Here is a 24,389-nt window from a genome sequence, read left to right as displayed (position 1 = left end):
ACGGAGTGGCCCATGTTGCTCCCCGACCATGGCTGGTTGAGGGAATTCCTGCAAGACACTGATCCGCCTCTACCCCCAGCTAGGGAGACCCTGGCTCACCCCCCCACAGCTTGTCCTTGGGGTTTGTTTATTCCCTACTGTCCCGCAGTGGTGGTGGTGGCTGTGGCTCCTCCTCCAGATCCCTGGTCCTGGAGAGCAGGATGCAGCGAGCCCAAATAAGCGGGCACTGAAAACCAACAGGACGAAGCATGGTGAGACTGGAAGAAGAGTGACTGCTATTCTGGGAATTCTACTACACTCGCCCTCCACATCACTGTGCTCCAGGGTGGGGAGGCCCCGCCAGTCTGGCCGTTGTCAGCAAGGTGAGATAAAGGGGTATGATCTACTGGCCTACTGTGTACCCTGCTGTGTGCACTGTGCCTTGCAGTGTGCCCCGTGCCTTGCTGTGTACACTGCTGTGTGCCCGGTACCCTCTTGTGTACCCCATGCCCTGCTGTGTGCCCTGTACCCTGCTGTGTGCCCCATGCCCTGCTATGTACCCTGCTGTCTGCACTGTACCCTGTGCCGTGCTGTGCCCCATGCCCTGCTGTGTGCTCTGCTGTGTGCCCTGAACCATGCTGTGTGCCCTGCTGTGCCCTGTAACCTGCTGTGTGCCCTATAACCTGCTGTGCACCCTGACGTGTACCCTGTATCCTGCTTTGTACCCTGTGCCCTGCTGTGCGGCCTGTACTATTCTGTGTGCCCTGTACCCTGCTGTGTGCTCTTTACCCTGCTGTGTGCCACATACCCTGCTGTGTGACCTGCTGTACCCTGTACCCTGCTGTGTGCCCTGCTGCATGCCCATTACCCAGCTGCGTGCCCTGTACCGTGCTGTGTACCCTGTACTCCACTGTGTGCCTGCTGTACCATGCTGTGTGCCCTGTACGTTGCTGTGTGCCCTGCTATGAGCTCCATGTTATGCTGTTTGCCCCATGGTGTGCCCCATGCCCTGCCGTGAGCCCCATGATGGGCTGGATTGGGCTGTCTCTTAGCTGGATTGGACTGTGGATTGGACTGTCTCTTTGCTGGATATATGGGGGATGCCTCTTTGCTGGATATGTGAAGGGGATTTCTCTTTGCTAAATATATGGGCATGTCTCTTTGCTGGATATATAGTGGATGTATCCTTGCTGGATATATGGGGCATGTCTCTTTGCTGAATATATAGGGCATGTCTTTTTGCTGGATATATGGGGGATGTCTCCTTGCTGGATATATGGCAGATGTCTCTTTACTGGATATATGGGGCAAATTATACAGCTAATTTTTCATCGCCTGAATTATTTTTCCCGTTATGGGAGTGATTGGGGCCATGATCCCTTACTCTAGAAGTGCTGCAACGGTCAATTTGGAAGTGGTACAGACTTTTTGTTAAACTGAATGTTTGTAATTAAATAGATTTTACCCACTATCCACCTGGCCACTGCACTTAAACGGCCAGGTGGGAGCTTTGCCATTCTAAGTGGATGTTTCCATACGTCCCTCAGAACATGGCTGCGGTCTCCCCCAGACACAGCATCACCGCTCAGCAGAAGGGCTCTGTGATTGGCCTTTCTGATCACATGATGGCTGTGTCCAATCACAGCCATCATGAAATGTAAACACAGCTGCCTGTCAGTTAATCTGCTCTGATTCTCCTTACACAGAGCCCGCCGGTGAGGAGAAGCAGAGCCGATCTGTGTTGCAGCAAGTGACCCAGTGAGTTTTTCAAGCACTACACACACTGATCACCCAGATAGTGTCCCCCAAGCATCTGTCACAGTGATCATCCACATCTGTCAGTGTACTGGTGATCCACATCTCTCAGTGTACCAGTGGTCATCCACATCTATTCCAGTGATCAAAATCTGTCACAGTGTACCAGTGTCAAATCCACATCTGTCACAGTATAATAGTGTCAAATCCACATCTGTCACAGCGTACCACTGTCAAATCCACATCTGTCACAGTGTAACAGTGTCAAATCCACATCAGTAGCAGTGATCAAAATCTGTCACAGTATACCAGTGTCAAATCCACACATGTACAAGTGGTCAACATCTGCCACAGTGTACTAGTGTCAAATCCACATCAGTACCAGTGATCAACATCTGTCACAGTGTACCAGTGTCAAATCCACATCTGTACCAGTGGTCAATATCTGCCACAGTGTACCAGTGTCAAATCCACATCTGTCACAGCGTTCCAGTGATCACCATCTGTCACAGAGTACCAGTGTCATATCAACATCTGCCACACAGTATCAGTGTCAAACCCACATCTGTGCCAGTGATCGACATCTGTCACAAAGTACCAGTGTCAAATCCACATCAGTACCAGTGATCAACATTTGTCACAGTGTACCAGTGTCAAATCCACATCAGTACCAGTGATCAACATCTGTCACAATGTACCAGTTTAAAATCCACATCACATCCACATGATGGACGAGAGAATCAGGGAACTTTCTCTGTTAGACTCTGAGTATGAGCCAATTGAAAGCAGTGGGTCAGCAATGGATTCTGAGGAGTAGAGAGTCCAAACAAAGAGGTTCAGGAGATCTGAGGAGGAGCAGGCATCCACCAGTAGCCCAGTGGAGAGTACAAGCACCGCAGCACTGCCAGAAGATAGACGGGTATCCACCAATAGCGCTGCAAATCCTGGTGCAGTGGCGAGTACAAGCAGGGTAGCATGCCCAGATGATAGGTTAGGCACTAGTAGCGGGGTGTCCCATCCACAACAACGAGATAGGGCCCGTACTAGCCTCCTAGATGTACTTTTATATCCCATATGGCTACCCACTAATTCAGCAGAACCTACAATCCCCCCTTTTACAGCACAGCCAGGCACTCAGATATAAACAGAAAATGTTACCCCAATTTATTTTTTTATTATTTTTTACTGATGATATGCTAAATTACATTGAAGTGAAATCTGTATGCCAGCCAATATATTGCCAGCAATCCTAATTCATCATATACCCACCCATTTGTGTAGAAAACCCTCACCGTGGAGGAATTTAAAATTTTTGTTGAACCTACTTTGATGACAAAAAAAAAATGAAGTCCATGCCTACTGGTCTACCCAACCTATACATCATAAGCCAGTCTATTCATCGTGTATGTCCAGAACACGCTATGAGATGATAATGAGGTTTTTACATTTCAATAATAATATCCAGTGCCCTCCTCAAAATCATCCTGATTATGAAAAACTATTTAAAATTCGGCCACTAATCAACTTTTTTTGCTGTACCTTCTAGGAAATGTTTACTTCGGAGAACAATATTTGTGTGGATGAATCCCTAGTTTACTTCTCCATAAGGCTCGGCATTAAACAGTACACCCCTAGTAAAAGGGCCAAATATGGGGTAAGATATAGGCATGTGACAGGGCCACGGGATATATCTACAACTTCAAAATTTATGAGGGAAAGGACAGCCAGCTAGACCCCCCCTGGATGCCCTACCAATGCGGGGACAAGTAGCAAATTGTTTGGCATAGAACCGCTGTTCGAGAAGTGTTACCATTGGTTTGTAGATAATTTCGACACAAGTCTCCCACTATTCTGTCATCTCTATCTAAAGAAAACTGTGAGAAAGCAAGAGCCAACCACAAAGGCTTCCCACAAAGATTGGTCACCACAAAACTAAGGGGAAACAGACAGTTTTCAGAATGAAGAGATACTAGCCCTAAAGTGGAGAGATAAAAGATGTCTATATTCTTTCCTCAATTCATGATGACATCCCAGTGGACCTCCAGACAAGACAAGGTCCTATCCAGAAACCAAAATATATACACCAGTTCATGGGGGGGGGGTTTGGGGGGGTGGATATAACCAATCAGATATTACAGGCCTACTTAGCCACCAGGAGATCAACCTGCTGGTATAAAAAGGCTGCCATCTACATATAGTTACATAGATGGCAAGGTTGGATAAAGACACCAGTCCATCCAGTTCAAACGGTGGTCTTTTTCGTACTTATAAAATATGCTTTGATTACTGTGCCACAAGCAAAAGTCTCACGAACACAAACCCCAGCACAATCATTTAAAAAAAAATAAAAAGCTCCCAATACAAATGGTTTTGCACAAACTGTGGAAGAGTGTGGAAGGATTCAGGAATGCATTATGCACAGAGTGTAGGATTCAGGAATGTGTTAGGTACAGAGTGCAAGGTTCAGAAGTTAGATAAACTGAGAAGACACTAATGAAACATACACTTACATTCTAAAATTTTGATTAACAGCATATAGGAGCCGAGGCAAGAATGCAGGCATCAGATGAGTGCAGCCAAGCAGGACCTGCAGCAGTATGAACATCTAGCACAGCCAGGGATTGGCCAACAAGCTGGCGGGGGAATGGCTGCAGTAAGAGAGAGTGCAGCTGTCAACTCCAACCTGTGATGTCGGGGATGAGCTGGACCGATATGCATTTCAGGGGCTCCACTCCCTTTTAAAAACCACTCTTTCATAGGGAAACATTCGACATTTATAAAGTGGCAACCGGGAAAAAGGAGGCAAAGGACAGGACCAATTGGAACTACTGCATGTACACCTGCAGCAGTGTATAATTCAGGTTTATTATACACCACTGTGGGTGCATATGCAGTAGTTCCAATTGGCCCTGCCCTTTGTCACTGTCTTCTCTGGCCGGCTGCTTGTCTATGCAGTGCTTGCTTGACAAAGGGGGTAGAGCCCCTAAAATGCATATCGGCCCTGTCCATCCCTGACATCACAGGTTGGAGTTGACAGCTGCATGCTCTCTCTCATTGGGGCTGCAAGCCCTGCTGGTTTGCCCACCAATCCCTGGCTGTGCTAGATGTTCACACTTCCGCAGGTCGGCTGGAAGTTAGCATATAAAGAATAGATAGAGTAATGCGGGACAAAGCCCCTGTACACCGTGGGACAAAGGTGAAAATGCGGTAAAGTCCCATCCAATCTGGGACTGTTGGAAGGTATGTGTTCATCACACCAAGATCGGTGTGATCAGATACTTTCCCAATTTAAAAATGACGCTGTTGAAACTGAAATGATGAAATGCTTCTAGCTTCCAGTTTTTTAGACTAGAGAGATGATTGGAGCCATTCCAGTCTCAGATCAGCTCTATGGTCAGCCAGTGGACTGCGGGCTGCATTATAGAGTTCCCCAGTGGGACGTGAGAGCCTGAGAAAGCCATGGAAGGCAGGAGGACAGCCTTTAACGCTGTTTGTAAAAGTGATCCTGTGGCTAATTAGCTTCTAGGATTGTTTTTAAATAAAAGCCGGCCGCCAGCTGAAAAAAAATTATACCGGGATGATGTCTATAGCTGCATGCATCATCCAGGTATAATCACTCAAAGTCCAGTGACGTACCAGTACATTGCTGGTCCTTGCTGGGCACATATGTAACAGAGAACATGGGCATATGATGAATCGGGTCTGTGGACCAATATGACTGCAATTAATTATTTCTTGTAATGCCCATGTTGAGGGTTAGGCCCAAAAAAGTTTTAAAATCAGAATAGGTTTCCATGCAAATTGTCTGGCAAGAGCTGAATTTAGGTGGGTGGCCATGTATTGTTGTGTGTATAAATTCATTTTGGCCACAATCAATTCATACAAAGCTTCCATGAAAAACATTAGAGTGACTAAACGCTACAGCTGGCAGTGAATGGGGCTGATCCCGTTAACACTGCATTTTTGGGGACGCTATACTAAGAAAGCACTATTACAGTTCTGTTAGTGATCTATGTATTGATCCGTACAAATACAGTACTAGCAATGGCGGTGATCAGTGACTGATGGCATGAGTGCAATAGTGTGCAGGCAATCTAATGATAGCTGACCCTGCTATCTGATGGCACTAGTGGTAGTAATACAGTGATCAGTAAAAAATCAAAGGGTTATTAGGAGCAATGAAAATGTGCTAATCTAACATTTGTGTGTAAAATGTGGGGTTGTAATCAGTGTGGCGTTCTCTCTTCTCTCCCTGGACCAATGGGGAGGGGGGGAGGGTAGCAGGGGACGCACACATACTCACGCACACCTGGAAATAGAAAGGGATGTAAGAGTATGTCGCTTTGCCCAGGACCATCACTCACACATTGCGGGCGGGCAGTTGACAAGTACTTAAAAATAAACTAAAAAAAGTCAATATTTATTTATTTATTTTTACAATATTTCTCTTTCTTTATTTACCTTTTTTTTTTTTTAATGTTTCCATCAGAGTAGTGCAATGTTAAAAGATATTTGCTTGCTTTGAACTGTCATGAATTGGTTAGTCAGCTAGAGGGAGCTAGACTCCAATTGTTAGTTAGGGCTGAGTAGCAGCCTGGGAGTGAGACTATGCAGACCAGCCCTCTGGAATTTTCCCCTGCTCTAGAACTTTGTAGAAAGATCTAGAAGCAGTGGGCAGATCTGAGGAGTGGCTGGTCTGTACTCTTAGAGGATCTCTTAGAGGATCCTGGCCAATCCCCAACATGAGGCTTGGCAAGGGCCAGGATAGCCTTTAAGAGTAACTGAGCCTGCTCTGTAGCAGGTAATTGTTAGAGAGGAGTTGGAGGAGAGTTGAGGAGGGTATGAGGCTGGAGGCAAGAGCCTTAGAGGGAGCTCAGATGGAGAGGAGTTTATCTACTGGCAGAGGACCTTGGAAGGAGTAAAGCTCAGCCCCCTGAGAGAGGACCACCTGTGAGGCAGGAAAGGAGCAGCTTAGCTGAAAAGCCTGGTAGCAGCCACCAACCCACCAGAAGCATAGGAGAAGGACTCTAGTGGAAGGCACTCTAGTGTGAAACAAGATTAGCCTGCCACCCAGGACTTTTTCACCATTTTATGTTTCAGACACTGGATCCCCTGCTCAGGGATTCACCCAGAACAGCTGGATAAAGAGTATCTAGGGTCTGGGGTGGTACTACAGGAGACACTGGCTAGCTCTCCAAAAGAGACTGTTTGCTGTAACCACTTGTTCATAGTTTCAAGAAGTTGTCCTCGGTTTCTCAGTTCCATTAGGCATTCAGTACACCCCTAACCCTATCCAAGTTCCAAATCCCCTAATAAAACAATAAAACAACAATAAAACAAGCTCAAGGACTGGTTACTCACTCCTGGGTGCAAATCTATGTATAAATGCGTGTTGCCAGCCGTGCAGAACTATAGGGGGGCCCAAGACTTCAGCAACTCCTAAGGGGGCAGTGCTACATTCATAACAGTTCAAAATTCAGTGATCTGTGCTGAGGGACAAAACATGGTGTCGTGACTCATAAATCAGGCACTGTCAAATTTCAGTTTAAGTAATTTAGGGCCAATTCACAGCAGAACGCGGTGCATGTTTCCCACACCGCATTCAAAACGCACTGCATGTAAGGAAATATCCTGAAAGTGAGAGGAATTCCAATAACCTGGACAGGTGTGCCTATTGGAAGAGTTTTGGTGACCTGCTCTAGAGACAACTCTGATGTCTTGGATTTCCCTCACTTTTTATTCTGCTGACAATGGTCACAGAGCAAATAGAGAGGTTGAATCATGGATGCAGATATCAATAAAAACCTGAGAAGTGTTTTAACCCCTCCCCACTCCATCCAAAGCTAGAAAATGTTTGCCCTTTACATGCACTTTAAACAGTGGAGTGCATCTTTTTTGCAATCTTACAGCAAACCAAAGCACATGACCAGCAAGGAGAGAGCTTGTGTAAATCTGGACACACAGGAAGACCTTTTATCAGCTGTGATGAAATTTCCAGAACTGTCATTTCCTGTATTGGGCAGCAAGGCTTTTTTTTTTTTTTATCTTGTTTTGTTTTGCATTTTGTCCATACACCACTGCCTGATCAGAACTGCCTGGGGTACAGCTATAGCAACAGGGCTTAGAGGTTGCTGCAGATATGTGCACATCTAGGTGCAAGAACTTTACACTTTACATAGTTAGGTTGTAAAAAGGCACAAGTCAATCTAGTTCAACCAGTAGAAAAAAATTAAACAAAAAAACCTCCAAACAAATCCTATATCCATAGTTGATCCAGAGGAAGGCAAAAATCCCCCCCCCCAAAAAAAAAAACCATGGTCCAATTCTCTCCTGATCTCCCAGGAGGCAATCCAGTATACACTGGATCCTTTACCTCCCAGGAGACAGTTAAATAATCTCTGGATCAATTACCCCTGGTGTTACACTCTATAAATATTACTATCCAGTTATATTTCTTTTGCATTTAGGAATGCACCCAGCTCTTTTTTAAGAAAAAACTACTGTGCTGGCCAGAACTAGTTCTTTAGAGGGTCTATTCCATATTTTTAAAGCTCTTACTGTGAAGATGCCTTTCTGTATGTGAAGGTTAAATCACTTTTCTTCCAGGTGTAAAGAGTGTCCCTCCTTTTTTTTGTAATGACCTGAAAGTGAATAACGCTACACTCTGAAGCAGTGTTGTTTTATACAGTCACTTTAGGGCCATTCACACTTATGTGTTGTGGTGCAGTGTATGGTGTGTAGTGTGTTGGTGCCATTCTGTGTGAATGACACCACTATGCACCATGCAACACAACACAATGCACACAGTTGCACACATTTTACAAAAGGTCCTGTATTCTGTTTTGTCTTCTGCGGTGGGTTGGCAGCACATTCATAATGAATAGCTGCCCAGATGCAACACAAGTCAACACACAGTGAGATTCAGCCTTCACTTCAAATGCATTAATGAGCATTACAAAGTCTGAATCTGCCCTCATATTTAGTATGGAGTTCTCATTTTTCAGACTCAAGCTTTTAACCACTTGCCGACCAATCACAGTAGTTGTACTGAAGGTGAACAGCAGCTACAGGCAGAGCGATGTACTGGTACGTCGCTCTGGCTGTACTAACACAAGGGGGCACTGCGGAATGCGGCTAGCAGTAATCAAGACCTGGTGATCATGTGATCACATTTTCACAATGTTAGCAAAGCTGTTATGAATCAATCTGATTCATTACAGCTTTGCTTCTCCTCCTGGTGAGCTGTGATTGGCCCACAGCTCTCACATGGTACATGACCAATCACAGCACCCTGTACCATGTGATTAGCTGTAGCCAATCAGAGATCACTGGTATTTTGAACTGTCATGAACTTAATCCATTCGTGACAGTTCAAAGCAAGCATTGCATTGCAGAAGCAATAATAATTAAAAGAAAATTAAAAGTATTTAATGATGAAAGTATTTTAAAAAAAAGTAAAATAGTAAAAAAATGAAAAATAATGTTTAAAAAATTTAAATATTAAGAACATTTTTAAAAAATTGTTTTAAGGTTGTTTCTTTTATCTATTTGCCGACCGCCCACCCGCAATGTATGGGTGAGCAACAGCTCTGGGCAAAGCGATGTACCCTTACGTTGCTTTCTATTTCCAGATGTGCCCCCCTGTCAGTCCAGGGAGAGAAGAGAGAACACCACACTGTGAATAAAAGCTCTACATTTTACACACACACACACACATTAGATTAGCACATTTAACCCTTTGATCGCCCCATTAACCCTTTTATCACCCCTGTCGCCCAGCCAGTGCTATTAGTACAGTGTCAGAGTATAGAATTTTTCACTGATCACTGTATTACTGATAGTAGCGACATCAGATAGTGTTGGGGTCAGTTAGTGCCCCTCCCCCCAGCCACAGTCAGCTAGCGTTAGATTGCCCACACACTATCGCACTCACGCTATAGGTCGCTGATCACTGCCATTACTAGTATAGTGTTTGTACAGATCAATATATTGATCATGAACAGAATTATACTAGTGCCCCCTTAGTATAGTGTCCCCAAAATGCAGTGTTAGCAGGATCAGCCTTGTTTGCTGTCAGTACTAGCATTTATCCCCTCCGCTGTTTTTAACAGAAGAGTTGTATCAATTGATTGTGGGCCAAAGCAATTTATATGCACAACAATGCATCTCTGCTCACCCAAATTCAGCTCTTGTCAGACAATCTGCATGGCCTAACCCTCCAACATGGGCATTACAAAAAATAGTGAATTGCAGTCATATTGGTACACAGACCTGACTCATCATATGCCCATGTTCTCTGCTGTTACATATATGCCCAACAAGGACCAGCAATGCACTGATGCATCACTGGACATTGAGTGGTTATATCAGGATTATGCCTACAGGCATCACCTTGGTATAGTTTTTTCAGCTGGTGGCCAGCTTTCATGTAAAAGTAATCCTAGTGGCTAATTAGCCGCTGGATCGCTTTTACAAGCAGAGTAAAGGAACGTTCCCCCCTCACATGGCTTTCTTGGGCTCTCCCGTCCCAGTGGGAAACCCGAGAATGCAGCTGGTGGTTCTGCTTGCTGACCATAGAGCAGACTGAAATGGCTCCAACCATCTCTATGGTCTAAGAAACTGGAAGCAACAAGCACTTCATCATTTTGGTTTTGCCGAATATAGACAGCACCATTTTTAAATTGGGAAAGCATCTGATCACATCGATCTTAGTGTGATCAGATGCTTTAAGGGCAGAAGAGAGTGTAATAGATCGCAAATTTCTTAGAAAACAGTACGTGTCAGTCTATTGCTGTCACGGGGTGGATTTACATTCCTTGTGACAACAATAAATATGATTTAAAAACAAATGAAAGGGACAATTTAAAAAAAAAAGCAAAGTAACTTAAATCACCCCTCCCCCCTTGCTTATGCACAAAGGCAAAAGCAAATGTCGTAGTCTGATGCCGTTACACGGGTCTGCGCAATCTTAAAGCATGTCATGTTTGATAAAATATAAAGGATGATGTAAATTGATACCAAACAGTATATTTTGTGCATTAAAATTTTAAAAAGTGTTTTTTTTTCTAAAAAATGTGCATGAAAAATTGCTGCGCAAATATGTTGTGACATAAAAAATTGCAACAGCCACCGTTATATTCTCTAGGGCCTCTGCTTTAAAATAATATATACAGTAATGTTTGGGGGTGCAAAGTAATTTTCTAGAAAAAATACCGTTTTTTGCAGGTAAACAAAGTGTCAGTAAAAGGCTTAGTCTTCAAGTGGTTGAAAGAGTGAGTGATGAGTGGCATAAGCTCCTAATGTTGGCCATGAAATGCCAGGATAGTAGAAGCATGCCCAAATTACCCCTTTTCGAAAATCAGACACTCCAAGGTATTTGCTAGGGGGCATGGTGAGTACTTTGCAGATCTCATTGTTGCCACAAGTGTTTGAGAAATGAAGAAAGAAAACGAAAAAAAAATTTGTTCTTTTCTTTTTCAAAACCCTGTGTCAAAAAATTATATCTGAAAAATACTCACCATGCCTTTTAAAATTCCTTGGGGTGTCTACTTTCCAAAAATGGGTCAATTGGGGAGGGGAGTGTTTGTACTATGCAAGCATTTTAAGGCTTCCAAAACTGTGATAGTGAGGAAGTGACACAAGGAAATGCGCCCTTTGAAAGCCTGAAGGTGGTCATTGGATTTTGGGGGTCTGTATGTGGCTAAGGCTGCCAAAAAAATCTCTCACATGTGGTATCGCCATACTCAGGAGCAGTAGCAGAATGTGTTTTGGGGTGTTATTCCACATATGCTCATGGCATGTGTGAGCAATTTATCATGTTGTCGTATTCCAAAAATTTGTGCCAAAAAAAATAATTCTTCCATGGACTCAATGGCCCCGATTCACTAAGACGTGAGTCTACATTTCAGACTCTGACCATTCAGGTAGACTCAATTAAATCAATCAAGACCTGTCAGTCTTCTGAGCGGCGTCTAGCAATCTCATTAACCAACGTCTACTTTGCTATTAGTAAATGTGGAATCAGGTCTGGCACATTTTTAGGTGCAATACCGGATATATTCGCTAGATGGCGCACAAGCGCGAGCTTTATTAGCATTGGCGTTTTTGTCTTAGCAAAAGAGAATATTTAGAATAACAAATAGTACACCTATATTAGAATTTTTTTTTTTTTTGCTGTTTCTCCAAAATGATCAGGAAACTAATGCATTTACTAATGAATGTCATGCATTCTATTTTCAAATGTTAAACATTTTCACACTTATATTGGGAAATTAGAAGTATCAAAATTATTTGAGATATAATTATATATCTTCATTCTCTTCAATCATGTAACTATTCTATGTTAAAGACAAGTGCAGCGCTATAAATGCATGTGATCAATAATGAACGCATGTAAAAACCAAAAAGTGCAAAGAATTGCAATAATGATGTAAAATGGTAAATGGTGCTAAAATAAGTTCATATAATCATTCCTGAATAATGGAATGTCCTTCATGTCAGAGTACCAACTCAGAGAGTGCCTATGAATGGCACGTGTGGTCTCTCCGTGACGGACAGTAGTGCATGAACTCGTGAAAGGTAAACCACCCTTGGGACTGGTCTACACTCACCAGAACAAAAGTATTAATGGGTTATACACATCACACATCTGGGGGTGCAGCGGTATGCTGGCAGCTATGGGTTAGTCATCCAGCTCCATCCATCCATCAGGGTGGGTGCCCAAATGGTCCTGGGGAGGAATTAGCTCAGCCACAGGAGCCAGAAAGGTGCTTAATAGTGTAGTACACTGTCACAGGGGTGGATGACCTTTCACGAGTTCATGCACTACTGTTCGTGGTTATATTTATCTTGTGTAATACCATTTTAGTAGTCTATAGAATTTGACCAGCGCTCGCTTTATCATTTTTAAACAATGTAACTATTCTACATTGTATCTTACACTGTATCTTACACTGTGTCTCCCACAGTGGTTTAGTGGTTAGAGCTCAGAACTTACAGCACTTGGGTCATGGGTTCAAATCCCAGTCATGGCTACATCCAAGTTTGCATGCTTTCCCTGTATGGATGTGTTTCTGCCAACACTTAAAAGACATGCTGTTAGGTTCATTGGACCTAGTTACATGGCTGAGTTTCTGCCCTTAGATTATAAGCTCCTTGACATTTATGAACATTAAAAAAATGGAGATCAATTTTCTGGGTTGTGTCAGTGCCAGGAATATTGATCAATCAATTATGATTTTGCCTAATGACTAGAAAGTGGATGAATGTTACCTGCGTCCTGTTCTTCTGCCAATTAGGAAATGTGCAAGTTTCATGCTGTGTATATTTCATTGTAACTTTTTTCTCTTCTTTTAAATCTGTCTCCTTATACAACTTGACCCCCTCCCCCACCCCATCATCACCTGTCCCATATGCAAATCTATGGATCACCGCCCCACTCTTTTTAACTATTTACTGATCAAGTGAATGTGTCTAATTTTCTATCAGCTACAGCTCAGATCTCACATTATTATACGATTGCTGATTGTATATCACCACTAGTCTGATTGAATTCACAATCCCTGGTCAGTCCCGTTCCCTTACCTCTAATAATCTTTAGGACCAGTTCACACTACATGTGTTTCAGTTGCTTTTTCGACATCACAAACGCACAGAAAGAAGGTTATATGGTTGTCAATGTCATAGTTCACATCAGTGCTTGCATTTTCAGTGCATTGCAGGTGCTGTAAACAAAGTTGACCACGCTGCATTGTTTCTGCACAGAACTGTACTGGAACACATTGAAACGTCCTTGAATGTACTAAAACGCACATGTCCCTAATTAAATTGAATAAAAAGAAAGGAGAAAAAACTAACTGGAAGGGATACAAAAATGCAATGCAATGTATCCAAAACGCATCCAAAATGTACTGGAACACACTAAAACATGCATGACAAAAGGGCATGCAAAAACGCATCAGGAACACATCTAGACTGTTTCTATAGTGTGAACTGGCCCTTAAGACTTGTTCACACCATTGGTGTGAACAAGAAATGCATGCAAGAACACACATTTTACAGCACAGCAAAGAAATGCAATGCCCTTTGCAGGTGTGCATGGTTAGGCGCAACACACTTTTAAAATAATATGCCTGCAGTATTTTTGCCTGTTCCCACACATGAGGCAGGCCATTGAAATTAACGAGCTGAGGAAAAAAAAAAAAAAGTAAAAAATGCCCCATTCACACAGGTCCTCTGGCCTGTACAGCATGAATAAGTGAGTTGTTTATGTGGCTAGAGCCACCTGTTACACTATGGGGACACAGCAACTGTATGAACACAGATTTTAATCTGACAGGTGTGAAGGCGTGGGGAAGTAGCCCTGAATGCTCACTGTCTGTACACCTGCACCCATATGCTTGTCAAATTATGACCCGCAGCAATTCCATAGTGTAACATAGGTTGCCTGCAAACAGCGATAGCCACAAAAACAAACCACTGATTCCCACTCTACAGGCCACAGCACCCATGAGCCCCAAAACCTCAATTACACCTCAGTTACATACACAGCTTTATTTATGAACTCAGTACAGTTTTATCATTTAGATTTCACAGGAATATGGTTGGGATTATGTCCATTAATAATGTTTTTAGTATATTTTTACCATAAATATAATTTGGATACCTTCTCTGGAGGTGGGGGGCTGTCAGGTATGCCGTACGGGGCCCCATGATATCTAACAGTGGCCCTGGGTGTATGCTTGTGTCTGTTCCACCTGTATAGTTAGGAAGAACCTTGAACCTCTGCTATGTACTTCAATGGATCTAGGAATTGGACATGTTATCAACTGAAAATACAACAATTAGTAATGTTTCCCCAGCAAATGAGGATCAGCTCCTCGGTGGAGAACAGCGATCTCACCATGTCTAGATGTGGTCTGGAATTCCACAAAAGAACAATTCACAAAACTAAAAAATAGACTTGCAAATTACCACTAAATTCTCCTAACTACACTCCCATCCACTCACACTTCCGGGTGTGTGCAAACGTCCTTCCGCAAACGTCATGACGTATTTCCGGTATGACAGCTGCTCTAGCGCCTCCTCCAACAGCCGTCTTGGCGTTTATTTGTGCACCATAGCAATTTTACATGCGGCTCCTTTGTGTTTATGACATTCACAAATATATGTTTGCAGTTCTATTGTAGATTTGGCATTGGTGAATGTATGCTTGCAGCTATACTGTGTGTATATGACATTGGCAAATATATATTTGCCAGTAAAGGCCCAAAGTCAACATAAATTGGGGGCCCAATTTATTACTGTTAAGAGGATTGTAGAAAAAGAATAGCTAGCTGCACCGTGAACATGACCTTTTCATTGGTACATAACATGGTCTTGTCATGCAATAGGGGGCTTTTGGTTTGTTATTTTGGACATACTTGCACATGTGTGCTCTAACAAGGAAGATTTGGGCATATTATATAGCTAGCAAAAATAAGTGTTAGGGGTGCTAGTACATTTCAGATACTTATATAGCGCTCTTAATTTACGCAGCGATTTCCATATAGATGTGGTAAATTCACATCAGTCCCTAACCCTCAAGGGGTGTACTAAGAGCCCTAACTTACATTCATACATATACTAGGGCCAATTTTGACAGGATCTAATTAACCTACCAGCATGTCTTTAGAGTGTGGGAGGAAACCAGAGTACCCGGAGGAAACAGGCACAGGGAGAACATGCAACCTCCAGGCAGGAGGTGCCATGGTTGGGATTCGAACCAACAACCCCAGTACTGCCAGGTGGAAGTGCTAACCATTTAGCCACTGTGCAACATACAATTAGAACATGAAATAATCCCCCCAAAAAATACATAGTACAAATGTTTATTGATCAAATACACATTCCACATTTATTTGGACAGCAACAAAAAGCTACATTCAATATCTTGGTGTGAAAAAAAAAAAAAAGCAGGATTGATGTTGCTAAAATAGAACGATCCTGCTCATAAGAGCTTACAATCGAAAAGATTATACTTATAATGAACTGTGCTTTCACAGGTTACAGCAGGAAACAAATGGTTAATATCACTTGGGCTTATTCACAAAACAAGCTGCAGATCGAAATATCAATATAAAAATACATACATGCCAAAATATAAACACCTCCCCCACACATACATTTCTCACCATGTTTGTCTGAAAACTGCATTTCATTCTAAATAAAGCAAACTTGGAAGAGCAGAGCAATGGACATGTGTTAGGATTACAATGCAAAGATAATAAACACAATCATTGTACAATAATGCACAAACACACCTTAGAAGGAAGAACATGCAAAACATTTACAGCCCACATCAAAACACAGCGTGAGTGTGGCCTGGGGCAATTCACCACAATATCTCTTCCTCCCCCAAACCACCACAGACAAGGACATGCAAAAATAATGTGCCTATACCAGGCAAAAATCACCCACTACTGCATCTCTATATATAAGGTAGGCCACACCCACCACTGTCATTCATTTGGTCAGAGAAAGTGTTTGCACCTGATCAATTATCTTCCCACCTGTGTTAACCCTTGGTATACAGGCCCCACAAATCAGAGTCAGAAAGAAAGCCACAGTGACGTGTACCTGTGCAGCATACAACAGAACATTGAACAGGAATGTGAAAGGGAACCCTATTGGCAATATTTCTTGGCCCTATGGGCACAATTCACTCCAGATTATCGCATGAGTTAAGGCAGTCACATGACCACATCTCGCATGCAATACTGAAAATGTCAATTCACGTTTGCTAGTATGCGGCATTTCCCATAAATCGGAAAAACACTCAGGAAATCAAACATAAAAAGGCCTTACACCGCGGTCACATCAAAGCCGATTTAGAAATTGTGCGACGTACAGTGAAGATGCTGATTTCCTTACGATTTGCAAGACATCTGACACAGATATCTATGCAAATCGCAATAAAAGTAGTACATGTACTACTTTAGAAATCAGAAATCGCACCCATGTGACTGCTCTAATAGCAGACAATAAGGTGCGACTTGGCATACAATTTGCCATGCAAATCGCATGCCAAGTCGCATCCAGGGTGCACGATTTCAGGTGCGATTTGGGAATTGAAATTGTACCTGATATCCGATCTAATGAATGTGGATGTGAGTGTCTTAACGTAAGCGATTTGCTGCAGCACAATTTCAAAAGTAGTTCTTGTCTAACTTTTCAGCATTTTGTAGCGATTTCACATATAGAGTACAATAGAAATCGCAATGCAAAACACAATTGAAAACGCAATAACTCATTGGTAAATCTACAGAAAACATGGTGAAATTGCCAACAAAAAGCACAATTTTAAATCACATCTAGTGTGAACCAAGCATGCAATTCAACAAAGGAAATAAATCTTTGAAGGCATGCGGTATCTGCATGCTCAGATAAGGGTCTGTTATGGATTTGGGGGGGGGGGACTCCATGCCATTATTTTTTTTATTTTTTAATCCACTTCTTTTGCTCACTCTTCTCATGATTTGACAAACTTTCCCAAAGGATGTGGAGTGCAAACCAGCATTATCCAATCAATCATTAGTCCAGGCCCTTATCTCATCCCATGGTTTCACATTCACATTAGGTGCTACTTTAAAGGTGTTTGAACAGACAAGGCCTCATTCTAATTCACATTCTAGGGATCATTTAAACAGAAAGCAAAGATGCTGCCACCAGCACATGTATGTTAGGGTAGTCACACAGAGATCATGCAAATTCATTGCTGTGGTTGGGATTCAAACCAACAACCCTAGCGTTGTGAGACAGTAGTGCTAACCACTAATCCATGGAGCTGTTGAACACTAAACCTGCCTGTATTTCTGTGTTGTGAATCAATCCTAGGTCCCTGGGCAAGGTCAGTGTAACTAGCCAGATATCTCAAATGTGACACAAATGTTGTGCTATGTTGCCAATTCAGATGTATGTTGGTTCTGTGTATCCCAATACAAAGGATTGCAATACTAATACAGGCATACCTCAGTTTACCAATGCCTCGGTTAACGTAATTTTCGGTTTATGAATGAAAATCCATTGAAAATAATGCCTCGGTTTACACAATTGTTAATAATTTTTTTCGCAATACAAAGTGTATGTCGGCGCGGATTTTCAAATGCAAATGCCAGCCTTTTTTTTTTCTTCACTATAGTTCACAAGCTTAGAAGTCACTTTCCCCAAAGTTACAGAAAACTTTGTATCTTTTAATAAACTCAAAGTAAACATTGTTTCCTTTAGGGATATAAATTCCAAGAAAACTTTCTCTTTTAGCTGGGGGAAGTGACAGGTGAATTTCTGAGCTATAGTGAAGAAAAAAAAAGGGAGAATTACATTTAAAAACCAGCACCATAATAAATAAAAAACAGCGTGGGTCCCCTCTCTCATCCATACCAAGCCCTTCAGGTCTGGTATGGATATTAAGGGGGAACTTTAAAAAAAAAAAAACAGCGTGGGGACCCCCTCAATATCCATACCAGACCCTTATCTGAGCATGCAGCCTGGCAGGTCAGGAAAGGGGGGGGGATGAGCGAGCGCCCCCCCCTCCTGAACCATACCAGGCCACATGCCCTCAACATGGGGGGGTGCTTTGGGGCAGGGGGGCTCCCCCCCAAAGCACCTTGTCCCCATGTCGATGAGGACAAGGGCCTCTTCCCGAAAACCCTGGCCAGTGGTTGTGGGGGTCCGCGGGTGGGGGGCTTATCAGAATCTGGAAGCCCCCTTTAACAAGGGGGCCCCCAGATCCTGCCCCCCCCCACGTGATTGAGTCTGCGGTACATGGTCCCATGACTCATTCACAAAAAAACAAAGTGTGGTGTAAAAAAAACACAGTACAGGGTCTTTGACAAGTCCTTTATTAAAACAATGTCCCCCGAAGTAGATCCAACGTCAATCACGGCGGCAGCGGTGACCCGAAAAAGAGAAAAAAAAAAAGTTCCGCTCCCGTCCGAGGCTTCCAGCCTTGTGAAAAATAGGCTAGCTGACAGTTCTTAAATAGGTATGGGGCGGGGCCAGCCGGGGACATCATCCCCGCCCCTCACCTATTTAAGAACTGTCACCCTGTCTCTCCACTGAGGCTAACTAACTGAATGCAGGAGACAGTCGGACAGTTCTTATATAGGTATGGGGCGGGGCCAGCCGGGGACATCATCTGAGTGGCCCCGCCCCATGTCACATGCTTTCTGTTCCCGGCTGGCCCCGCCCCACACCTATATAAGAAATGTCAGCTAGCCTTTTTTTCACAAGGCTGGAAGCCTCCGACGTGAGCGGAACTTTTTTTTTTCTTTTTTAGGGTCGCCGCCGTGATTGACGTTGGATCTACTTCGGGGGACATTGTTTTAATAAAGGACTTGTCAAAGACCCTGTACTGTGTTTTTTTTTTACACCACACTTAGTTTTGTGAATGAGTCGCGGGACCATGTACCGCAGACTCATTCACGTGGGGGGGTGGGATCTGGGGACCCCTTCCAGATTCTGATAAGCCCCCCACCCACAGACCCCCACAACCACCGGTCAGGGTTCTGGGGAAGAGGCCCTTGTCCTCATCGACATGGGGACAAGGTGCTTTGGGGGGGAGCCCCCCTGCCCCAAAGCACCCCCCCATGTTGAGGGCATGTGGCCTGGTATGGTTCAGGAGGGGGGCCGCTCGCTCGTCTCCCTCCCCCTTTCCTGACCTGCCGGGCTGCATGCTCGGATAAGGGTCTGGTATGGATATTGAGGGGGTCCCTACGTTTTATTTTTTTTAAAATTTCGGCGTGGAGTTCCCCCTTAATATCCATACCAGACCTGAAGGGCTTGGTATGGATGAGAGGGGGGACCCACGCTGTTTTTTTTTTTTTTTTTTTATTGCGGACCTTTATTTTTACATTCAGCTGTCAAAATAAATATTATCTAGACCTTCGAAATAAGTAAAATCATTACAGAAATAATTATAAAGGATAAGAAACAAAAATAGAATCACTAGAACTAAGGAAATCAAATTAGAATACATAAAGATATGCTTAGTGCTGTTTATTAAACACAGTAGACGCGACCGAGTGTCGGCTGTCAGAGGAATCCACACTGAGATTTACTATTGGGCAGTGGCTAAAAAGCAAGCGCCTGCAGAGGACGTCTAAAATGTGTTCTGCACATGCTCAGTTATATCGGCCAAAGACACTGCACGGGGCGTCTAGATTTTTACTGTGTCGATTTCCTTTAAAAAAACTATTTTTAACACATTCTTAATTTTTTTTGAAATGGCAGATATTGTTTAAAGTGAAGTCCTGATATTTGGCAAAGCAAATTTCTAAGTGAACATGTCTCTGCAGTGATTTTTCATGGTGTTAGACGTGCTTCTTAGCAAGTCTGCTTTGTCAGTCTGATTCCGGGCGTGTGTCTTGTTAGTAAATTCGATTGGGTGTCTACTTATGGGCGCTGCTCAATAGTAAATCTCGTTGCAGGGTAAAAGTAGACGGTCGCTCATAAAAATTGGACGTGCGCCCACGCCCAATAGTAAATCAGGGCCCATATGTCTCTCAGCAAATTCCTTGGGGTTTCCACTTTCCAAAAAGGGGTCATTTGGAGTCTTTTTTTTTTTACTGCCCTGGCATTTCAGCACCTCAAAAAATGTGATAGGTAGTCAGCAAGTAAAAGCTGTATAAATTTTAATACATATATACCATAGTTTGTAAACGCTCTAAGTTTCACACAAACCAATTAATATACATGTATTGGTATTTTGTTTACCAAAGACATGTAGCAGAATACATTTTGGCCTACATTTATGGCTAACTTTGAGTTTGTTGGATATTTTATATAAAAGAAAGTAGAAAATTTTTGTTTTTGTTTTTTTAATTTTCGGTCTTTTTTAATTTATATCACAAAAAATATATAACCCAGCGGTGATTAAATACCACCAATAGAAAGCTCTATTTGTGTGAAAAAAGGATATAAATTTCATTTGGGTACAGTGTTACATGACCACACAATTACCTAATTAGCACAGTGCCGAATAGCAAAAAATGGCCTGGCCAGGAGGGGGGAAAACCTTTCAGGGCTGAAGTGGCTAAAGTCCCAAATCACACAGGTTGTGTCATGAATCACATCTCGGTATCTTACATGCTGGCACCACATTGTAGTATCTCAACTCTCCAAGTATTAGCCCTCATTCACACAAGCCTCCTGCTTTCAAATTAAAAGAAATGATCTGGAAAGTGTAAACAAACCTTTAATTCCCAGATCAAGTTCTCCTGCATTAAAATGTACATGAGTTTAGTTGCTTTCAGTGTATTTAATCAGCCCCATGACACACAGATTTATATTTTTTTAATGCAGCTAAATTGAATGAACCTACATGCAGAGTGTGAAGTGTAGAAATTAAAATGATTACATTCATTTTTATGCATGTAGAAATACCATATAAATGCATCCTAACCCTCTTGTATTGAACTGTATCATTGCTGTATTGTCTCCCTTTATATTGTAAAGTGCTGAGCAAACTGTTGGAGCTATATAAATCCTGTATAATAATAATAATATAATTGGATTCCCATGTAAATGAGTCTGTAAAAGTGAAAGAATTAAACCGTTTTCACAGCTTGACTTTATTTGATCCTCCTCTTTAACCCAGAAGCAGTGACCCTGAGTGGCTGAAGTTATTGGAATTTGACATCTCTGCCTAGTATGCAGTATTTAATCATGTAAAGGCGGTAAACATGACCTTTGCTGTTATGTTACAGCAAGCTTTGTGAGAGGAAATTGGATTCCTTCCAATGAGGTCACTACTCTGCCTTAATGAGCGAGGCTCTTGGGTGAGGCAATGCGTCAGAAATTTATAGATGCAATACACAAGGCAGGAATTGTAATTGCTTTTTATCATGTGATGTCTTGTGAAAGAGGAAGTTTAAAGTTTTAGTCACGTACACGTTGTCCTCTTAGTCAGACTTTTTTTTTTTTTTTTCATGAGCTGCTTTAGTTAATGAATGTAGTTTTACAACTGTAAGGGGTTGTTTGAAAGTTGTAGCCTTGGGTAATGCAAACATGGCTCATTGTAACCAGCAAACATCCATGCTTCAACTGTAATATGGACTTATTACTCAACTGGGTACAATTGTTAACAGACTTTTTTCATTAATGTTATGTTTATTTTTTTTTTAAATCTGTTTTACTTTCTGTTAATTAATTCACATCTCTCTAGGACCGTTTAAATTCTTGAATAAAGCTACTAGGTCCCTGATGCCCAACATTTGACCAATCTAGGTGCTGGACACAAGTGCTGGGCTGGGTCTGCCATCTGTTGAGCACCACAGTGCAGCACAGCAGCAGTGGAGTGCCAAGCACTGAAGAGCTCTCTGCATTTCATCACCTGGCACCAATGTTGCCAACATACCATTGAAATTCACTGAAACGACATCCAAAACTTACTGGCACAGCCACATTTTTGCTGGCATTTCCAAAAGTTACAAAATTAGTTTTAAGTGCAAATTTCAGTATTTAGGCTACAAACAAGTACAATGTGCAATTAGCAATGTAATTTAAGGTAGATATTAAGGTAAAAAACATATTTCTTGTGTTTGCCCCCATGGAGAGAGAGAAACCACTTTTGTCCCCACAGAGAGAAAGAGAGAGACCATTTTGCCCCACAGCCAGAGCCAAGAGAGCCCCTCAGCCAACCTGCAGTGCCAAGCAAACTGAATTCTACCCCCCATCCTTTCCAAGCTCAGGAAGGGCATGATATGGGGCCTAGGGGCCACCTACAATCTAAAGGAGAAACCATTAAATAAGTCATCAAAATGTTTTCACATTTTTCGTGCTCTTATGCCTACAGTAACTCTTTTCCCCTTTTTATGCACTGTTTAGTTTATAAATTGTTATATGAAGCTATAAAAATATTTGTGCAATCATGCTTATTTCTTTTTCAGCTTGTGATTAATGGGGGATTTGGCATCTATAGCCATGTTACCTTGACATTGATTTCAATACATGTTCATGCAGTACAGCAGAAATATCTAGTGGTATCAAGCAGCATGCTGGTGGCATCTAGTGGTCTCTTCAAGGATGTCATTGGTATCTAGTGATCTCTTACAGCATGTAAGTGGCCTCTAGTTCCCTGTTGCCGCATGCTACAACTTCTAAATGATAATCAGTATTAGAAACCATTGTAATAGTGATTATCATTTTGAAATTGTCTGTCACAATTTAAACACACCCCATAAAACCATACCGACATTTTGCCACGCCTGCAGTTTGTAAGCCCCATGTTTGCCTTAATTTTCTCATTCACACCACCCCTGGAGTTTAGGACAGGCAGGATTCACTGCATGTTGACATGCAGAATGATTCCAACCCCTCCTGTGGCTTCCTAACAGGTCCTCTGTGGCTCCAGCTCGCTGGTACTGACTGTTAGGATTCAAGCAGGTACATCTGTTCTGTACAGACTGCAGTTTAGAAGAACAGTTGCATTAAGTGCAAAAAGCTTTGGCGGAGTTATATCGATCAACAATTTAAAGAGTGGCCATTTTTTGTACTGTTAAATTGTTGGTCGAGGGGGCGCACTGGACACCTTAGCTGCCATTGTGCTACATGCTGGGTGTCCAGTGCACTCCTGTACCATTAAGGAGGGGTGGGCTCCCTCGGGTCCATTTGCCCTTGGTCTATCCATTAAATACTGTACATGTGCCTGTACTATGGGGGCTCTTAAAATTGGAGAGTTAGGAACTACAGAATACTGGGGTGCCGTGACGAGGCTCTGTAGCTTACGCATGTATTTGCAAATGTGTGGTAACTAAACTTAACGCATACTGTTAGACAGGTTAATTCGGTTTGTTTGCGGACTGGCTGGCAAGTTAGAGCTGGGATTTTTTTTTTTTTGTTGTTTGACCTGATACAGTGATAGGTTGCCACTTGTGCAAAAAGTCCATCCGTGAAATTTCCTTGCTACTAAATATACCACAGTCAACTTTTAGTGGTATTATAATGAAGTAGAAGCAACTGAGAACAACAGCAACTCAGCCACGAGGTGGAAGGCCATGTAAAATGACAGAGTGAGATCAGCGCATGCTGAAGCGCACAGTGCGCAGAAGTCGCCAACTGTCTGCAGAGTCAATATCTAAAGACTTTCAAACTTCATGTGGCCTTCAGATTAGCACAACAGTGCGTAGAGCTGTATGAAATGAGTTTGCATGGCTGAGCAGCTGCATTCAAGCCTTACATCTCCAAATGCAATGCAAAGCGTCGGTTACAGTGGTGTAAAGTACACCCCCACTGGACTGTAGAGCAGTTGAGACGTGTTCTCTGGAGTGATGAATCATGCTTCTCTCTCTGGCAATCTGTTGGACGTGTCTGGGTTTGGCGGTTGCCAGGAGAACAGTACTTGCCTGACTGCATTGTGCAAAGTGTAAAGTTTGGTGCAGGGGGGATTATGGTGTGGGGTTATTTTTCAGGGGTTGGGCTTGGCCCCTTAGTTCCAGTGAAGGGAACTCTTAAGGCGTCAGTTTACCAAGACATTTTGGACAATTTCATGCTCCCATCTTTGTGGGAACAGTTTGGGGATGGCCCCTTCCTGTTCCAACATGACTGCGCACCAGTGCACAAAGCAAGGTCCATAAAGAAATGAATGAGTGAGTTTGGGGTGGAGGAACTTGACTGGCCTG

This window comes from Staurois parvus, unplaced genomic scaffold (assembly GCF_062004578.1).
Source record: "Staurois parvus isolate SC_StPar_1 unplaced genomic scaffold, SC_StPar_1.0 ptg000059l, whole genome shotgun sequence".
NCBI classification, from domain to species: Eukaryota; Metazoa; Chordata; class Amphibia; order Anura; family Ranidae; genus Staurois; species Staurois parvus.
The sequence above is the reverse complement of the archived record's forward strand: the minus strand, read 5'-3'. Positions refer to the sequence as shown.